Source organism: Rhamphochromis longiceps, linkage group LG8 (genome assembly GCF_057381845.1).
Source record: "Rhamphochromis longiceps isolate RC_006_pf linkage group LG8, R_longiceps_female_GT1.1, whole genome shotgun sequence".
In the NCBI taxonomy this organism is placed as follows: domain Eukaryota; kingdom Metazoa; phylum Chordata; class Actinopteri; order Cichliformes; family Cichlidae; genus Rhamphochromis; species Rhamphochromis longiceps.
In genome coordinates this window covers 2335174-2354988 of record NC_140564.1, presented here as the reverse complement: position 1 = coordinate 2354988, position 19815 = coordinate 2335174, and positions in this window count along the sequence as shown.

The following is a 19815-nucleotide window of genomic DNA, read 5'->3' as shown; positions in this document are numbered from 1 at the left end:
GGTAGCCGTTCAGTGGAGTTGAACCCCCGACCTTCCGATCATGGGGCCACCACTCTACCTACTGAGCTATCCCTGCCCTCTTTTTTTTTTTTTTTTTTTTTTTTGTGCCTCACTGCCCTCGCCTTCTTCAAGAAAGCCGTCTTCAACCGAGTCGAGAGAGCCGGGAACTTGTGAGGTGTGCATGTCCTGGTGAGCCTCCACCTTTTATAGGTGGGTGCAGCCTCGACTGTACAGAGACAGGCCAGACCAGCTGCACCATACAGACACTTCAAACCTCATCTGAGGACAAAAAACACATACATACATACATACATACATACATACATCCACCCACCCACCCACATCCATCCATCCATCCATCCTTGCATCCATCCACCCATCCATCCTTGCATCCATCCATCCATCCATCCTACTATTAAAAAAGTAATAAAGTTAGGGTCCCTTTACAATGTCAGAAGGAGGGAGGCACTAAGGCACCGCCTTCCGCCCCTCGACGCCCTCGCGGTGCCACCTCCTTCTGACAGGAACTTCCTACAGACCAGGTATGAATGATGCCTGACTGGACATACAAAACTCACAAGTTCCTGGCTCTCACGGCTCCTCTGCAGAGAGTTAGTCGAAGAAGGAGGGGCATCGCGAGGGGAGTCGCGAGGGGCGTCGAGGGATGGGGGACTGTTTAAAGTGTGCGTGTTAGTCCCCATAGGGAAATAGTTCCTCTGCATTTAACCCATTCACCCAGTGAAGCAGTGGGCAGCCACCAATGCAGCGCCCGGTGAGCAGTGTGTAGGGACGGCACCTTGCTCAGGGATACCTCAAGGTAGCCGTTCAGTGGAGTTGAACCCCCGACCTTCCGATCATGGGGCCACCACTCTACCTACTGAGCTATCCCTGCCCTCTTTTGTTTTTTTTGTTTTTTTGTGCCTCACTGCCCTCGCCTTCTTCAAGAAAGCCGTCTTCAACCGAGTCGAGAGAGCCGGGAACTTGTGAGGTGTGCATGTCCTGGTGAGCCTCCACCTTTTATAGGTGGGTGCAGCCTCGACTGTACAGAGACAGGCCAGACCAGCTGCACCATACAGACACTTCAAACCTCATCTGAGGACAAAAAACACATACATACATACATACATACATACATACATACATACATACATCCACCCACCCACCCACATCCATCCATCCATCCATCCTTGCATCCATCCACCCATCCATCCATCCATCCATCCTACTATTAAAAAAGTAATAAAGTTAGGGTCCCTTTACAATGTCAGAAGGAGGGAGGCACTAAGGCACCGCCTTCCGCCCCTCGACGCCCTCGCGGTGCCACCTCCTTCTGACAGGAACTTCCTACAGACCAGGTATGAATGATGCCTGACTGGACATACAAAACTCACAAGTTCCTGGCTCTCACGGCTCCTCTGCAGAGGGTTAGTCGAAGAAGGAGGGGCATCGCGAGGGGAGTCGCGAGGGGCGTCGAGGGATGGGGGACTGTTTAAAGTGTGCGTGTTAGTCCCCATAGGGAAATAGTTCCTCTGCATTTAACCCATTCACCCAGTGAAGCAGTGGGCAGCCACCAATGCAGCGCCCGGTGAGCAGTGTGTAGGGACGGCACCTTGCTCAGGGATACCTCAAGGTAGCCGTTCAGTGGAGTTGAACCCCCGACCTTCCGATCATGGGGCCACCACTCTACCTACTGAGCTATCCCTGCCCTCTTTTTTTTTTTTTTTTGTGCCTCACTGCCCTCGCCTTCTTCAAGAAAGCCGTCTTCAACCGAGTCGAGAGAGCCGGGAACTTGTGAGGTGTGCATGTCCTGGTGAGCCTCCACCTTTTATAGGTGGGTGCAGCCTCGACTGTACAGAGACAGGCCAGACCAGCTGCACCATACAGACACTTCAAACCTCATCTGAGGACAAAAAACACATACATACATACATACATACATACATACATCCACCCACCCACCCACATCCATCCATCCATCCATCCTTGCATCCATCCACCCATCCATCCTTGCATCCATCCATCCATCCATCCTACTATTAAAAAAGTAATAAAGTTAGGGTCCCTTTACAATGTCAGAAGGAGGGAGGCACTAAGGCACCGCCTTCCGCCCCTCGACGCCCTCGCGGTGCCACCTCCTTCTGACAGGAACTTCCTACAGACCAGGTATGAATGATGCCTGACTGGACATACAAAACTCACAAGTTCCTGGCTCTCACGGCTCCTCTGCAGAGGGTTAGTCGAAGAAGGAGGGGCATCGCGAGGGGAGTCGCGAGGGGCGTCGAGGGATGGGGGACTGTTTAAAGTCCCCATAGGGAAATAGTTCCTCTGCATTTAACCCATTCACCCAGTGAAGCAGTGGGCAGCCACCAATGCAGCGCCCGGTGAGCAGTGTGTAGGGACGGCACCTTGCTCAGGGATACCTCAAGGTAGCCGTTCAGTGGAGTTGAACCCCCGACCTTCCGATCATGGGGCCACCACTCTACCTACTGAGCTATCCCTGCCCTCTTTTTTTTTTTTTTTTTTTTTTTTTTTTTTTGTGCCTCACTGCCCTCGCCTTCTTCAAGAAAGCCGTCTTCAACCGAGTCGAGAGAGCCGGGAACTTGTGAGGTGTGCATGTCCTGGTGAGCCTCCACCTTTTATAGGTGGATGCAGCCTCGACTGTACAGAGACAGGCCAGACCAGCTGCACCATACAGACACTTCAAACCTCATCTGAGGACAAAAAAACACATACATACATACATACATACATACATACATACATCCACCCACCCACCCACATCCATCCATCCATCCATCCTTGCATCCATCCACCCATCCATCCTTGCATCCATCCACCCATCCATCCTTGCATCCATCCATCCATCCATCCTACTATTAAAAAAGTAATAAAGTTAGGGTCCCTTTACAATGTCAGAAGGAGGGAGGCACTAAGGCACCGCCTTCCGCCCCTCGACGCCCTCGCGGTGCCACCTCCTTCTGACAGGAACTTCCTACAGACCAGGTATGAATGATGCCTGACTGGACATACAAAACTCACAAGTTCCTGGCTCTCACGGCTCCTCTGCAGAGGGTTAGTCGAAGAAGGAGGGGCATCGCGAGGGGAGTCGCGAGGGGCGTCGAGGGATGGGGGACTGTTTAAAGTGTGCGTGTTAGTCCCCATAGGGAAATAGTTCCTCTGCATTTAACCCATTCACCCAGTGAAGCAGTGGGCAGCCACCAATGCAGCGCCCGGTGAGCAGTGTGTAGGGACGGCACCTTGCTCAGGGATACCTCAAGGTAGCCGTTCAGTGGAGTTGAACCCCCGACCTTCCGATCATGGGGCCACCACTCTACCTACTGAGCTATCCCTGCCCTCTTTTTTTTTTTTTTTTTTTTTTTTTGTGCCTCACTGCCCTCGCCTTCTTCAAGAAAGCCGTCTTCAACCGAGTCGAGAGAGCCGGGAACTTGTGAGGTGTGCATGTCCTGGTGAGCCTCCACCTTTTATAGGTGGGTGCAGCCTCGACTGTACAGAGACAGGCCAGACCAGCTGCACCATACAGACACTTCAAACCTCATCTGAGGACAAAAAACACATACATACATACATACATACATACATACATCCACCCACCCACCCACATCCATCCATCCATCCATCCTTGCATCCATCCACCCATCCATCCTTGCATCCATCCATCCATCCATCCTACTATTAAAAAAGTAATAAAGTTAGGGTCCCTTTACAATGTCAGAAGGAGGGAGGCACTAAGGCACCGCCTTCCGCCCCTCGACGCCCTCGCGGTGCCACCTCCTTCTGACAGGAACTTCCTACAGACCAGGTATGAATGATGCCTGACTGGACATACAAAACTCACAAGTTCCTGGCTCTCACGGCTCCTCTGCAGAGAGTTAGTCGAAGAAGGAGGGGCATCGCGAGGGGAGTCGCGAGGGGCGTCGAGGGATGGGGGACTGTTTAAAGTGTGCGTGTTAGTCCCCATAGGGAAATAGTTCCTCTGCATTTAACCCATTCACCCAGTGAAGCAGTGGGCAGCCACCAATGCAGCGCCCGGTGAGCAGTGTGTAGGGACGGCACCTTGCTCAGGGATACCTCAAGGTAGCCGTTCAGTGGAGTTGAACCCCCGACCTTCCGATCATGGGGCCACCACTCTACCTACTGAGCTATCCCTGCCCTCTTTTGTTTTTTTTGTTTTTTTGTGCCTCACTGCCCTCGCCTTCTTCAAGAAAGCCGTCTTCAACCGAGTCGAGAGAGCCGGGAACTTGTGAGGTGTGCATGTCCTGGTGAGCCTCCACCTTTTATAGGTGGGTGCAGCCTCGACTGTACAGAGACAGGCCAGACCAGCTGCACCATACAGACACTTCAAACCTCATCTGAGGACAAAAAACACATACATACATACATACATACATACATACATACATACATCCACCCACCCACCCACATCCATCCATCCATCCATCCTTGCATCCATCCACCCATCCATCCATCCATCCATCCTACTATTAAAAAAGTAATAAAGTTAGGGTCCCTTTACAATGTCAGAAGGAGGGAGGCACTAAGGCACCGCCTTCCGCCCCTCGACGCCCTCGCGGTGCCACCTCCTTCTGACAGGAACTTCCTACAGACCAGGTATGAATGATGCCTGACTGGACATACAAAACTCACAAGTTCCTGGCTCTCACGGCTCCTCTGCAGAGGGTTAGTCGAAGAAGGAGGGGCATCGCGAGGGGAGTCGCGAGGGGCGTCGAGGGATGGGGGACTGTTTAAAGTGTGCGTGTTAGTCCCCATAGGGAAATAGTTCCTCTGCATTTAACCCATTCACCCAGTGAAGCAGTGGGCAGCCACCAATGCAGCGCCCGGTGAGCAGTGTGTAGGGACGGCACCTTGCTCAGGGATACCTCAAGGTAGCCGTTCAGTGGAGTTGAACCCCCGACCTTCCGATCATGGGGCCACCACTCTACCTACTGAGCTATCCCTGCCCTCTTTTTTTTTTTTTTTTTTTTTTGTGCCTCACTGCCCTCGCCTTCTTCAAGAAAGCCGTCTTCAACCGAGTCGAGAGAGCCGGGAACTTGTGAGGTGTGCATGTCCTGGTGAGCCTCCACCTTTTATAGGTGGGTGCAGCCTCGACTGTACAGAGACAGGCCAGACCAGCTGCACCATACAGACACTTCAAACCTCATCTGAGGACAAAAAACACATACATACATACATACATACATACATACATCCACCCACCCACCCACATCCATCCATCCATCCATCCTTGCATCCATCCACCCATCCATCCTTGCATCCATCCATCCATCCTACTATTAAAAAAGTAATAAAGTTAGGGTCCCTTTACAATGTCAGAAGGAGGGAGGCACTAAGGCACCGCCTTCCGCCCCTCGACGCCCTCGCGGTGCCACCTCCTTCTGACAGGAACTTCCTACAGACCAGGTATGAATGATGCCTGACTGGACATACAAAACTCACAAGTTCCTGGCTCTCACGGCTCCTCTGCAGAGGGTTAGTCGAAGAAGGAGGGGCATCGCGAGGGGAGTCGCGAGGGGCGTCGAGGGATGGGGGACTGTTTAAAGTCCCCATAGGGAAATAGTTCCTCTGCATTTAACCCATTCACCCAGTGAAGCAGTGGGCAGCCACCAATGCAGCGCCCGGTGAGCAGTGTGTAGGGACGGCACCTTGCTCAGGGATACCTCAAGGTAGCCGTTCAGTGGAGTGGAACCCCCGACCTTCCGATCATGGGGCCACCACTCTACCTACTGAGCTATCCCTGCCCTCTTTTTTTTTTTTTTTTTTTTTTTTTTTTTTTTGTGCCTCACTGCCCTCGCCTTCTTCAAGAAAGCCGTCTTCAACCGAGTCGAGAGAGCCGGGAACTTGTGAAGTGTGCATGTCCTGGTGAGCCTCCACCTTTTATAGGTGGGTGCAGCCTCGACTGTACAGAGACAGGCCAGACCAGCTGCACCATACAGACACTTCAAACCTCATCTGAGGACAAAAAAACACATACATACATACATACATACATACATACATACATACATCCACCCACCCACCCACCCACATCCATCCATCCATCCATCCTTGCATCCATCCACCCATCCATCCTTGCATCCATCCACCCATCCATCCTTGCATCCATCCATCCATCCATCCTACTATTAAAAAAGTAATAAAGTTAGGGTCCCTTTACAATGTCAGAAGGAGGGAGGCACTAAGGCACCGCCTTCCGCCCCTCGACGCCCTCGCGGTGCCACCTCCTTCTGACAGGAACTTCCTACAGACCAGGTATGAATGATGCCTGACTGGACATACAAAACTCACAAGTTCCTGGCTCTCACGGCTCCTCTGCAGAGGGTTAGTCGAAGAAGGAGGGGCATCGCGAGGGGAGTCGCGAGGGGCGTCGAGGGATGGGGGACTGTTTAAAGTGTGCGTGTTAGTCCCCATAGGGAAATAGTTCCTCTGCATTTAACCCATTCACCCAGTGAAGCAGTGGGCAGCCACCAATGCAGCGCCCGGTGAGCAGTGTGTAGGGACGGCACCTTGCTCAGGGATACCTCAAGGTAGCCGTTCAGTGGAGTTGAACCCCCGACCTTCCGATCATGGGGCCACCACTCTACCTACTGAGCTATCCCTGCCCTCTTTTTTTTTTTTTTTTTTTTTTTTGTGCCTCACTGCCCTCGCCTTCTTCAAGAAAGCCGTCTTCAACCGAGTCGAGAGAGCCGGGAACTTGTGAGGTGTGCATGTCCTGGTGAGCCTCCACCTTTTATAGGTGGGTGCAGCCTCGACTGTACAGAGACAGGCCAGACCAGCTGCACCATACAGACACTTCAAACCTCATCTGAGGACAAAAAACACATACATACATACATACATACATACATACATCCACCCACCCACCCACATCCATCCATCCATCCATCCTTGCATCCATCCACCCATCCATCCTTGCATCCATCCATCCATCCATCCTACTATTAAAAAAGTAATAAAGTTAGGGTCCCTTTACAATGTCAGAAGGAGGGAGGCACTAAGGCACCGCCTTCCGCCCCTCGACGCCCTCGCGGTGCCACCTCCTTCTGACAGGAACTTCCTACAGACCAGGTATGAATGATGCCTGACTGGACATACAAAACTCACAAGTTCCTGGCTCTCACGGCTCCTCTGCAGAGAGTTAGTCGAAGAAGGAGGGGCATCGCGAGGGGAGTCGCGAGGGGCGTCGAGGGATGGGGGACTGTTTAAAGTGTGCGTGTTAGTCCCCATAGGGAAATAGTTCCTCTGCATTTAACCCATTCACCCAGTGAAGCAGTGGGCAGCCACCAATGCAGCGCCCGGTGAGCAGTGTGTAGGGACGGCACCTTGCTCAGGGATACCTCAAGGTAGCCGTTCAGTGGAGTTGAACCCCCGACCTTCCGATCATGGGGCCACCACTCTACCTACTGAGCTATCCCTGCCCTCTTTTGTTTTTTTTGTTTTTTTGTGCCTCACTGCCCTCGCCTTCTTCAAGAAAGCCGTCTTCAACCGAGTCGAGAGAGCCGGGAACTTGTGAGGTGTGCATGTCCTGGTGAGCCTCCACCTTTTATAGGTGGGTGCAGCCTCGACTGTACAGAGACAGGCCAGACCAGCTGCACCATACAGACACTTCAAACCTCATCTGAGGACAAAAAACACATACATACATACATACATACATACATACATACATCCACCCACCCACCCACATCCATCCATCCATCCATCCTTGCATCCATCCACCCATCCATCCTTGCATCCATCCATCCATCCATCCTACTATTAAAAAAGTAATAAAGTTAGGGTCCCTTTACAATGTCAGAAGGAGGGAGGCACTAAGGCACCGCCTTCCGCCCCTCGACGCCCTCGCGGTGCCACCTCCTTCTGACAGGAACTTCCTACAGACCAGGTATGAATGATGCCTGACTGGACATACAAAACTCACAAGTTCCTGGCTCTCACGGCTCCTCTGCAGAGGGTTAGTCGAAGAAGGAGGGGCATCGCGAGGGGAGTCGCGAGGGGCGTCGAGGGATGGGGGACTGTTTAAAGTGTGCGTGTTAGTCCCCATAGGGAAATAGTTCCTCTGCATTTAACCCATTCACCCAGTGAAGCAGTGGGCAGCCACCAATGCAGCGCCCGGTGAGCAGTGTGTAGGGACGGCACCTTGCTCAGGGATACCTCAAGGTAGCCGTTCAGTGGAGTTGAACCCCCGACCTTCCGATCATGGGGCCACCACTCTACCTACTGAGCTATCCCTGCCCTCTTTTTTTTTTTTTTTTTTTTTTTTTTTTTGTGCCTCACTGCCCTCGCCTTCTTCAAGAAAGCCGTCTTCAACCGAGTCGAGAGAGCCGGGAACTTGTGAGGTGTGCATGTCCTGGTGAGCCTCCACCTTTTATAGGTGGGTGCAGCCTCGACTGTACAGAGACAGGCCAGACCAGCTGCACCATACAGACACTTCAAACCTCATCTGAGGACAAAAAACACATACATACATACATACATACATACATACATACATACATACATACATACATCCACCCACCCACCCACATCCATCCATCCATCCATCCTTGCATCCATCCACCCATCCATCCTTGCATCCATCCATCCATCCATCCATCCTACTATTAAAAAAGTAATAAAGTTAGGGTCCCTTTACAATGTCAGAAGGAGGGAGGCACTAAGGCACCGCCTTCCGCCCCTCGACGCCCTCGCGGTGCCACCTCCTTCTGACAGGAACTTCCTACAGACCAGGTATGAATGATGCCTGACTGGACATACAAAACTCACAAGTTCCTGGCTCTCACGGCTCCTCTGCAGAGGGTTAGTCGAAGAAGGAGGGGCATCGCGAGGGGAGTCGCGAGGGGCGTCGAGGGATGGGGGACTGTTTAAAGTGTGCGTGTTAGTCCCCATAGGGAAATAGTTCCTCTGCATTTAACCCATTCACCCAGTGAAGCAGTGGGCAGCCACCAATGCAGCGCCCGGTGAGCAGTGTGTAGGGACGGCACCTTGCTCAGGGATACCTCAAGGTAGCCGTTCAGTGGAGTTGAACCCCCGACCTTCCGATCATGGGGCCACCACTCTACCTACTGAGCTATCCCTGCGCTCTTTTTTTTTTTTTTTTTTTTTTTTTTTTTTTGTGCCTCACTGCCCTCGCCTTCTTCAAGAAAGCCGTCTTCAACCGAGTCGAGAGAGCCGGGAACTTGTGAAGTGTGCATGTCCTGGTGAGCCTCCACCTTTTATAGGTGGGTGCAGCCTCGACTGTACAGAGACAGGCCAGACCAGCTGCACCATACAGACACTTCAAACCTCATCTGAGGACAAAAAAACACATACATACATACATACATACATACATACATACATACATCCACCCACCCACCCACCCACCCACATCCATCCATCCATCCATCCTTGCATCCATCCACCCATCCATCCTTGCATCCATCCACCCATCCATCCTTGCATCCATCCATCCATCCATCCTACTATTAAAAAAGTAATAAAGTTAGGGTCCCTTTACAATGTCAGAAGGAGGGAGGCACTAAGGCACCGCCTTCCGCCCCTCGACGCCCTCGCGGTGCCACCTCCTTCTGACAGGAACTTCCTACAGACCAGGTATGAATGATGCCTGACTGGACATACAAAACTCACAAGTTCCTGGCTCTCACGGCTCCTCTGCAGAGGGTTAGTCGAAGAAGGAGGGGCATCGCGAGGGGAGTCGCGAGGGGCGTCGAGGGATGGGGGACTGTTTAAAGTGTGCGTGTTAGTCCCCATAGGGAAATAGTTCCTCTGCATTTAACCCATTCACCCAGTGAAGCAGTGGGCAGCCACCAATGCAGCGCCCGGTGAGCAGTGTGTAGGGACGGCACCTTGCTCAGGGATACCTCAAGGTAGCCGTTCAGTGGAGTTGAACCCCCGACCTTCCGATCATGGGGCCACCACTCTACCTACTGAGCTATCCCTGCCCTCTTTTTTTTTTTTTTTTTTTTTTTTGTGCCTCACTGCCCTCGCCTTCTTCAAGAAAGCCGTCTTCAACCGAGTCGAGAGAGCCGGGAACTTGTGAGGTGTGCATGTCCTGGTGAGCCTCCACCTTTTATAGGTGGGTGCAGCCTCGACTGTACAGAGACAGGCCAGACCAGCTGCACCATACAGACACTTCAAACCTCATCTGAGGACAAAAAACACATACATACATACATACATACATACATACATACATACATACATACATCCACCCACCCACCCACATCCATCCATCCATCCATCCTTGCATCCATCCACCCATCCATCCTTGCATCCATCCATCCATCCATCCATCCATCCTACTATTAAAAAAGTAATAAAGTTAGGGTCCCTTTACAATGTCAGAAGGAGGGAGGCACTAAGGCACCGCCTTCCGCCCCTCGACGCCCTCGCGGTGCCACCTCCTTCTGACAGGAACTTCCTACAGACCAGGTATGAATGATGCCTGACTGGACATACAAAACTCACAAGTTCCTGGCTCTCACGGCTCCTCTGCAGAGGGTTAGTCGAAGAAGGAGGGGCATCGCGAGGGGAGTCGCGAGGGGCGTCGAGGGATGGGGGACTGTTTAAAGTGTGCGTGTTAGTCCCCATAGGGAAATAGTTCCTCTGCATTTAACCCATTCACCCAGTGAAGCAGTGGGCAGCCACCAATGCAGCGCCCGGTGAGCAGTGTGTAGGGACGGCACCTTGCTCAGGGATACCTCAAGGTAGCCGTTCAGTGGAGTTGAACCCCCGACCTTCCGATCATGGGGCCACCACTCTACCTACTGAGCTATCCCTGCGCTCTTTTTTTTTTTTTTTTTTTTTTTTTTTTTTTGTGCCTCACTGCCCTCGCCTTCTTCAAGAAAGCCGTCTTCAACCGAGTCGAGAGAGCCGGGAACTTGTGAGGTGTGCATGTCCTGGTGAGCCTCCACCTTTTATAGGTGGGTGCAGCCTCGACTGTACAGAGACAGGCCAGACCAGCTGCACCATACAGACACTTCAAACCTCATCTGAGGACAAAAAACACATACATACATACATACATACATACATACATACATACATACATCCACCCACCCACCCACATCCATCCATCCATCCATCCTTGCATCCATCCACCCATCCATCCTTGCATCCATCCATCCATCCATCCTACTATTAAAAAAGTAATAAAGTTAGGGTCCCTTTACAATGTCAGAAGGAGGGAGGCACTAAGGCACCGCCTTCCGCCCCTCGACGCCCTCGCGGTGCCACCTCCTTCTGACAGGAACTTCCTACAGACCAGGTATGAATGATGCCTGACTGGACATACAAAACTCACAAGTTCCTGGCTCTCACGGCTCCTCTGCAGAGGGTTAGTCGAAGAAGGAGGGGCATCGCGAGGGGAGTCGCGAGGGGCGTCGAGGGATGGGGGACTGTTTAAAGTGTGCGTGTTAGTCCCCATAGGGAAATAGTTCCTCTGCATTTAACCCATTCACCCAGTGAAGCAGTGGGCAGCCACCAATGCAGCGCCCGGTGAGCAGTGTGTAGGGACGGCACCTTGCTCAGGGATACCTCAAGGTAGCCGTTCAGTGGAGTTGAACCCCCGACCTTCCGATCATGGGGCCACCACTCTACCTACTGAGCTATCCCTGCCCTCTTTTTTTTTTTTTTTTTTTTTTTGTGCCTCACTGCCCTCGCCTTCTTCAAGAAAGCCGTCTTCAACCGAGTCGAGAGAGCCGGGAACTTGTGAGGTGTGCATGTCCTGGTGAGCCTCCACCTTTTATAGGTGGGTGCAGCCTCGACTGTACAGAGACAGGCCAGACCAGCTGCACCATACAGACACTTCAAACCTCATCTGAGGACAAAAAACACATACATACATACATACATACATACATACATACATACATACATACATCCACCCACCCACCCACATCCATCCATCCATCCATCCTTGCATCCATCCACCCATCCATCCTTGCATCCATCCATCCATCCATCCTACTATTAAAAAAGTAATAAAGTTAGGGTCCCTTTACAATGTCAGAAGGAGGGAGGCACTAAGGCACCGCCTTCCGCCCCTCGACGCCCTCGCGGTGCCACCTCCTTCTGACAGGAACTTCCTACAGACCAGGTATGAATGATGCCTGACTGGACATACAAAACTCACAAGTTCCTGGCTCTCACGGCTCCTCTGCAGAGGGTTAGTCGAAGAAGGAGGGGCATCGCGAGGGGAGTCGCGAGGGGCGTCGAGGGATGGGGGACTGTTTAAAGTGTGCGTGTTAGTCCCCATAGGGAAATAGTTCCTCTGCATTTAACCCATTCACCCAGTGAAGCAGTGGGCAGCCACCAATGCAGCGCCCGGTGAGCAGTGTGTAGGGACGGCACCTTGCTCAGGGATACCTCAAGGTAGCCGTTCAGTGGAGTTGAACCCCCGACCTTCCGATCATGGGGCCACCACTCTACCTACTGAGCTATCCCTGCCCTCTTTTTTTTTTTTTTTTTTTTTTTTTTTTGTGCCTCACTGCCCTCGCCTTCTTCAAGAAAGCCGTCTTCAACCGAGTCGAGAGAGCCGGGAACTTGTGAGGTGTGCATGTCCTGGTGAGCCTCCACCTTTTATAGGTGGGTGCAGCCTCGACTGTACAGAGACAGGCCAGACCAGCTGCACCATACAGACACTTCAAACCTCATCTGAGGACAAAAAACACATACATACATACATACATACATACATACATACATCCACCCACCCACCCACCCACATCCATCCATCCATCCATCCTTGCATCCATCCACCCATCCATCCTTGCATCCATCCATCCATCCATCCTACTATTAAAAAAGTAATAAAGTTAGGGTCCCTTTACAATGTCAGAAGGAGGGAGGCACTAAGGCACCGCCTTCCGCCCCTCGACGCCCTCGCGGTGCCACCTCCTTCTGACAGGAACTTCCTACAGACCAGGTATGAATGATGCCTGACTGGACATACAAAACTCACAAGTTCCTGGCTCTCACGGCTCCTCTGCAGAGGGTTAGTCGAAGAAGGAGGGGCATCGCGAGGGGAGTCGCGAGGGGCGTCGAGGGATGGGGGACTGTTTAAAGTGTGCGTGTTAGTCCCCATAGGGAAATAGTTCCTCTGCATTTAACCCATTCACCCAGTGAAGCAGTGGGCAGCCACCAATGCAGCGCCCGGTGAGCAGTGTGTAGGGACGGCACCTTGCTCAGGGATACCTCAAGGTAGCCGTTCAGTGGAGTTGAACCCCCGACCTTCCGATCATGGGGCCACCACTCTACCTACTGAGCTATCCCTGCCCTCTTTTTTTTTTTTTTTTTTTTTTTTTTTGTGCCTCACTGCCCTCGCCTTCTTCAAGAAAGCCGTCTTCAACCGAGTCGAGAGAGCCGGGAACTTGTGAGGTGTGCATGTCCTGGTGAGCCTCCACCTTTTATAGGTGGGTGCAGCCTCGACTGTACAGAGACAGGCCAGACCAGCTGCACCATACAGACACTTCAAACCTCATCTGAGGACAAAAAACACATACATACATACATACATACATACATACATACATACATACATACATACATCCACCCACCCACCCACATCCATCCATCCATCCATCCTTGCATCCATGCACCCATCCATCCTTGCATCCATCCATCCATCCATCCTACTATTAAAAAAGTAATAAAGTTAGGGTCCCTTTACAATGTCAGAAGGAGGGAGGCACTAAGGCACCGCCTTCCGCCCCTCGACGCCACCTCCTTCTGACAGGAACTTCCTACAGACCAGGTATGAATGATGCCTGACTGGACATACAAAACTCACAAGTTCCTGGCTCTCACGGCTCCTCTGCAGAGGGTTAGTCGAAGAAGGAGGGGCATCGCGAGGGGAGTCGCGAGGGGCGTCGAGGGATGGGGGACTGTTTAAAGTGTGCGTGTTAGTCCCCATAGGGAAATAGTTCCTCTGCATTTAACCCATTCACCCAGTGAAGCAGTGGGCAGCCACCAATGCAGCGCCCGGTGAGCAGTGTGTAGGGACGGCACCTTGCTCAGGGATACCTCAAGGTAGCCGTTCAGTGGAGTTGAACCCCCGACCTTCCGATCATGGGGCCACCACTCTACCTACTGAGCTATCCCTGCCCTCTTTTTTTTTTTTTTTTTTTTTGTGCCTCACTGCCCTCGCCTTCTTCAAGAAAGCCGTCTTCAACCGAGTCGAGAGAGCCGGGAACTTGTGAGGTGTGCATGTCCTGGTGAGCCTCCACCTTTTATAGGTGGGTGCAGCCTCGACTGTACAGAGACAGGCCAGACCAGCTGCACCATACAGACACTTCAAACCTCATCTGAGGACAAAAAACACATACATACATACATACATACATACATACATACATCCACCCACCCACCCACATCCATCCATCCATCCATCCTTGCATCCATCCACCCATCCATCCTTGCATCCATCCATCCATCCATCCTACTATTAAAAAAGTAATAAAGTTAGGGTCCCTTTACAATGTCAGAAGGAGGGAGGCACTAAGGCACCGCCTTCCGCCCCTCGACGCCCTCGCGGTGCCACCTCCTTCTGACAGGAACTTCCTACAGACCAGGTATGAATGATGCCTGACTGGACATACAAAACTCACAAGTTCCTGGCTCTCACGGCTCCTCTGCAGAGGGTTAGTCGAAGAAGGAGGGGCATCACGAGGGGAGTCGCGAGGGGCGTCGAGGGATGGGGGACTGTTTAAAGTGTGCGTGTTAGTCCCCATAGGGAAATAGTTCCTCTGCATTTAACCCATTCACCCAGTGAAGCAGTGGGCAGCCACCAATGCAGCGCCCGGTGAGCAGTGTGTAGGGACGGCACCTTGCTCAGGGATACCTCAAGGTAGCCGTTCAGTGGAGTTGAACCCCCGACCTTCCGATCATGGGGCCACCACTCTACCTACTGAGCTATCCCTGCGCTCTTTTTTTTTTTTTTTTTTTTTTTTTTTTTGTGCCTCACTGCCCTCGCCTTCTTCAAGAAAGCCGTCTTCAACCGAGTCGAGAGAGCCGGGAACTTGTGAGGTGTGCATGTCCTGGTGAGCCTCCACCTTTTATAGGTGGGTGCAGCCTCGACTGTACAGAGACAGGCCAGACCAGCTGCACCATACAGACACTTCAAACCTCATCTGAGGACAAAAAACACATACATACATACATACATACATACATACATACATACATACATCCACCCACCCACCCACATCCATCCATCCATCCATCCTTGCATCCATCCACCCATCCATCCTTGCATCCATCCATCCATCCATCCTACTATTAAAAAAGTAATAAAGTTAGGGTCCCTTTACAATGTCAGAAGGAGGGAGGCACTAAGGCACCGCCTTCCGCCCCTCGACGCCCTCGCGGTGCCACCTCCTTCTGACAGGAACTTCCTACAGACCAGGTATGAATGATGCCTGACTGGACATACAAAACTCACAAGTTCCTGGCTCTCACGGCTCCTCTGCAGAGGGTTAGTCGAAGAAGGAGGGGCATCGCGAGGGGAGTCGCGAGGGGCGTCGAGGGATGGGGGACTGTTTAAAGTGTGCGTGTTAGTCCCCATAGGGAAATAGTTCCTCTGCATTTAACCCATTCACCCAGTGAAGCAGTGGGCAGCCACCAATGCAGCGCCCGGTGAGCAGTGTGTAGGGACGGCACCTTGCTCAGGGATACCTCAAGGTAGCCGTTCAGTGGAGTTGAACCCCCGACCTTCCGATCATGGGGCCACCACTCTACCTACTGAGCTATCCCTGCCCTTTTTTTTTTTTTTTTTTTTTTTTTTTTTTTTTTGGTGCCTCACTGCCCTCGCCTTCCTCAAGAAAGCCGTCTTCAACCGAGTCGAGAGAGCCGGGAACTTGTGAGGTGTGCATGTCCTGGTGAGCCTCCACCTTTTATAGGTGGGTGCAGCCTCGACTGTACAGAGACAGGCCAGACCAGCTGCACCATACAGACACTTCAAACCTCATCTGAGGACAAAAAACACATACATACATACATACATACATACATACATACATCCACCCACCCACCCACCCACATCCATCCATCCATCCATCCTTGCATCCATCCACCCATCCATCCTTGCATCCATCCATCCATCCATCCTACTATTAAAAAAGTAATAAAGTTAGGGTCCCTTTACAATGTCAGAAGGAGGGAGGCACTAAGGCACCGCCTTCCGCCCCTCGACGCCCTCGCGGTGCCACCTCCTTCTGACAGGAACTTCCTACAGACCAGGTATGAATGATGCCTGACTGGACATACAAAACTCACAAGTTCCTGGCTCTCACGGCTCCTCTGCAGAGGGTTAGTCGAAGAAGGAGGGGCATCGCGAGGGGAGTCGCGAGGGGCGTCGAGGGATGGGGGACTGTTTAAAGTGTGCGTGTTAGTCCCCATAGGGAAATAGTTCCTCTGCATTTAACCCATTCACCCAGTGAAGCAGTGGGCAGCCACCAATGCAGCGCCCGGTGAGCAGTGTGTAGGGACGGCACCTTGCTCAGGGATACCTCAAGGTAGCCGTTCAGTGGAGTTGAACCCCCGACCTTCCGATCATGGGGCCACCACTCTACCTACTGAGCTATCCCTGCCCTCTTTTTTTTTTTTTTTTTTTTTTGTGCCTCACTGCCCTCGCCTTCTTCAAGAAAGCCGTCTTCAACCGAGTCGAGAGAGCCGGGAACTTGTGAGGTGTGCATGTCCTGGTGAGCCTCCACCTTTTATAGGTGGGTGCAGCCTCGACTGTACAGAGACAGGCCAGACCAGCTGCACCATACAGACACTTCAAACCTCATCTGAGGACAAAAAACACATACATACATACATACATACATACATACATACATACATCCACCCACCCACCCACCCACATCCATCCATCCATCCATCCTTGCATCCATCCACCCATCCATCCTTGCATCCATCCATCCATCCATCCTACTATTAAAAAAGTAATAAAGTTAGGGTCCCTTTACAATGTCAGAAGGAGGGAGGCACTAAGGCACCGCCTTCCGCCCCTCGACGCCCTCGCGGTGCCACCTCCTTCTGACAGGAACTTCCTACAGACCAGGTATGAATGATGCCTGACTGGACATACAAAACTCACAAGTTCCTGGCTCTCACGGCTCCTCTGCAGAGGGTTAGTCGAAGAAGGAGGGGCATCGCGAGGGGAGTCGCGAGGGGCGTCGAGGGATGGGGGACTGTTTAAAGTGTGCGTGTTAGTCCCCATAGGGAAATAGTTCCTCTGCATTTAACCCATTCACCCAGTGAAGCAGTGGGCAGCCACCAATGCAGCGCCCGGTGAGCAGTGTGTAGGGACGGCACCTTGCTCAGGGATACCTCAAGGTAGCCGTTCAGTGGAGTTGAACCCCCGACCTTCCGATCATGGGGCCACCACTCTACCTACTGAGCTATCCCTGCCCTCTTTTTTTTTTTTTTTTTTTTTTGTGCCTCACTGCCCTCGCCTTCTTCAAGAAAGCCGTCTTCAACCGAGTCGAGAGAGCCGGGAACTTGTGAGGTGTGCATGTCCTGGTGAGCCTCCACCTTTTATAGGTGGGTGCAGCCTCGACTGTACAGAGACAGGCCAGACCAGCTGCACCATACAGACACTTCAAACCTCATCTGAGGACAAAAAACACATACATACATACATACATACATACATACATACATACATACATACATCCACCCACCCACCCACCCACATCCATCCATCCATCCATCCTTGCATCCATCCACCCATCCATCCTTGCATCCATCCATCCATCCATCCATCCTACTATTAAAAAAGTAATAAAGTTAGGGTCCCTTTACAATGTCAGAAGGAGGGAGGCACTAAGGCACCGCCTTCCGCCCCTCGACGCCCTCGCGGTGCCACCTCCTTCTGACAGGAACTTCCTACAGACCAGGTATGAATGATGCCTGACTGGACATACAAAACTCACAAGTTCCTGGCTCTCACGGCTCCTCTGCAGAGGGTTAGTCGAAGAAGGAGGGGCATCGCGAGGGGAGTCGCGAGGGGCGTCGAGGGATGGGGGACTGTTTAAAGTGTGCGTGTTAGTCCCCATAGGGAAATAGTTCCTCTGCATTTAACCCATTCACCCAGTGAAGCAGTGGGCAGCCACCAATGCAGCGCCCGGTGAGCAGTGTGTAGGGACGGCACCTTGCTCAGGGATACCTCAAGGTAGCCGTTCAGTGGAGTTGAACCCCCGACCTTCCGATCATGGGGCCACCACTCTACCTACTGAGCTATCCCTGCGCTCTTTTTTTTTTTTTTTTTTTTTTTTTTTTTTTTTGTGCCTCACTGCCCTCGCCTTCTTCAAGAAAGCCGTCTTCAACCGAGTCGAGAGAGCCGGGAACTTGTGAGGTGTGCATGTCCTGGTGAGCCTCCACCTTTTATAGGTGGGTGCAGCCTCGACTGTACAGAGACAGGCCAGACCAGCTGCACCATACAGACACTTCAAACCTCATCTGAGGACAAAAAACACATACATACATACATACATACATACATACATACATACATACATCCACCCACCCACCCACATCCATCCATCCATCCATCCTTGCATCCATGCACCCATCCATCCTTGCATCCATCCATCCATCCATCCTACTATTAAAAAAGTAATAAAGTTAGGGTCCCTTTACAATGTCAGAAGGAGGGAGGCACTAAGGCACCGCCTTCCGCCCCTCGACGCCCTCGCGGTGCCACCTCCTTCTGACAGGAACTTCCTACAGACCAGGTATGAATGATGCCTGACTGGACATACAAAACTCACAAGTTCCTGGCTCTCACGGCTCCTCTGCAGAGGGTTAGTCGAAGAAGGAGGGGCATCGCGAGGGGAGTCGCGAGGGGCGTCGAGGGATGGGGGACTGTTTAAAGTGTGCGTGTTAGTCCCCATAGGGAAATAGTTCCTCTGCATTTAACCCATTCACCCAGTGAAGCAGTGGGCAGCCACCAATGCAGCGCCCGGTGAGCAGTGTGTAGGGACGGCACCTTGCTCAGGGATACCTCAAGGTAGCCGTTCAGTGGAGTTGAACCCCCGACCTTCCGATCATGGGGCCACCACTCTACCTACTGAGCTATCCCTGCGCTCTTTTTTTTTTTTTTTTTTTTTTTTTTTTTTTGTGCCTCACTGCCCTCGCCTTCTTCAAGAAAGCCGTCTTCAACCGAGTCGAGAGAGCCGGGAACTTGTGAGGTGTGCATGTCCTGGTGAGCCTCCACCTTTTATAGGTGGGTGCAGCCTCGACTGTACAGAGACAGGCCAGACCAGCTGCACCATACAGACACTTCAAACCTCATCTGAGGACAAAAAACACATACATACATACATACATACATACATACATACATACATACATCCACCCACCCACCCACATCCATCCATCCATCCATCCTTGCATCCATGCACCCATCCATCCTTGCATCCATCCATCCATCCATCCTACTATTAAAAAAGTAATAAAGTTAGGGTCCCTTTACAATGTCAGAAGGAGGGAGGCACTAAGGCACCGCCTTCCGCCCCTCGACGCCCTCGCGGTGCCACCTCCTTCTGACAGGAACTTCCTACAGACCAGGTATGAATGATGCCTGACTGGACATACAAAACTCACAAGTTCCTGGCTCTCACGGCTCCTCTGCAGAGGGTTAGTCGAAGAAGGAGGGGCATCGCGAGGGGAGTCGCGAGGGGCGTCGAGGGATGGGGGACTGTTTAAAGTGTGCGTGTTAGTCCCCATAGGGAAATAGTTCCTCTGCATTTAACCCATTCACCCAGTGAAGCA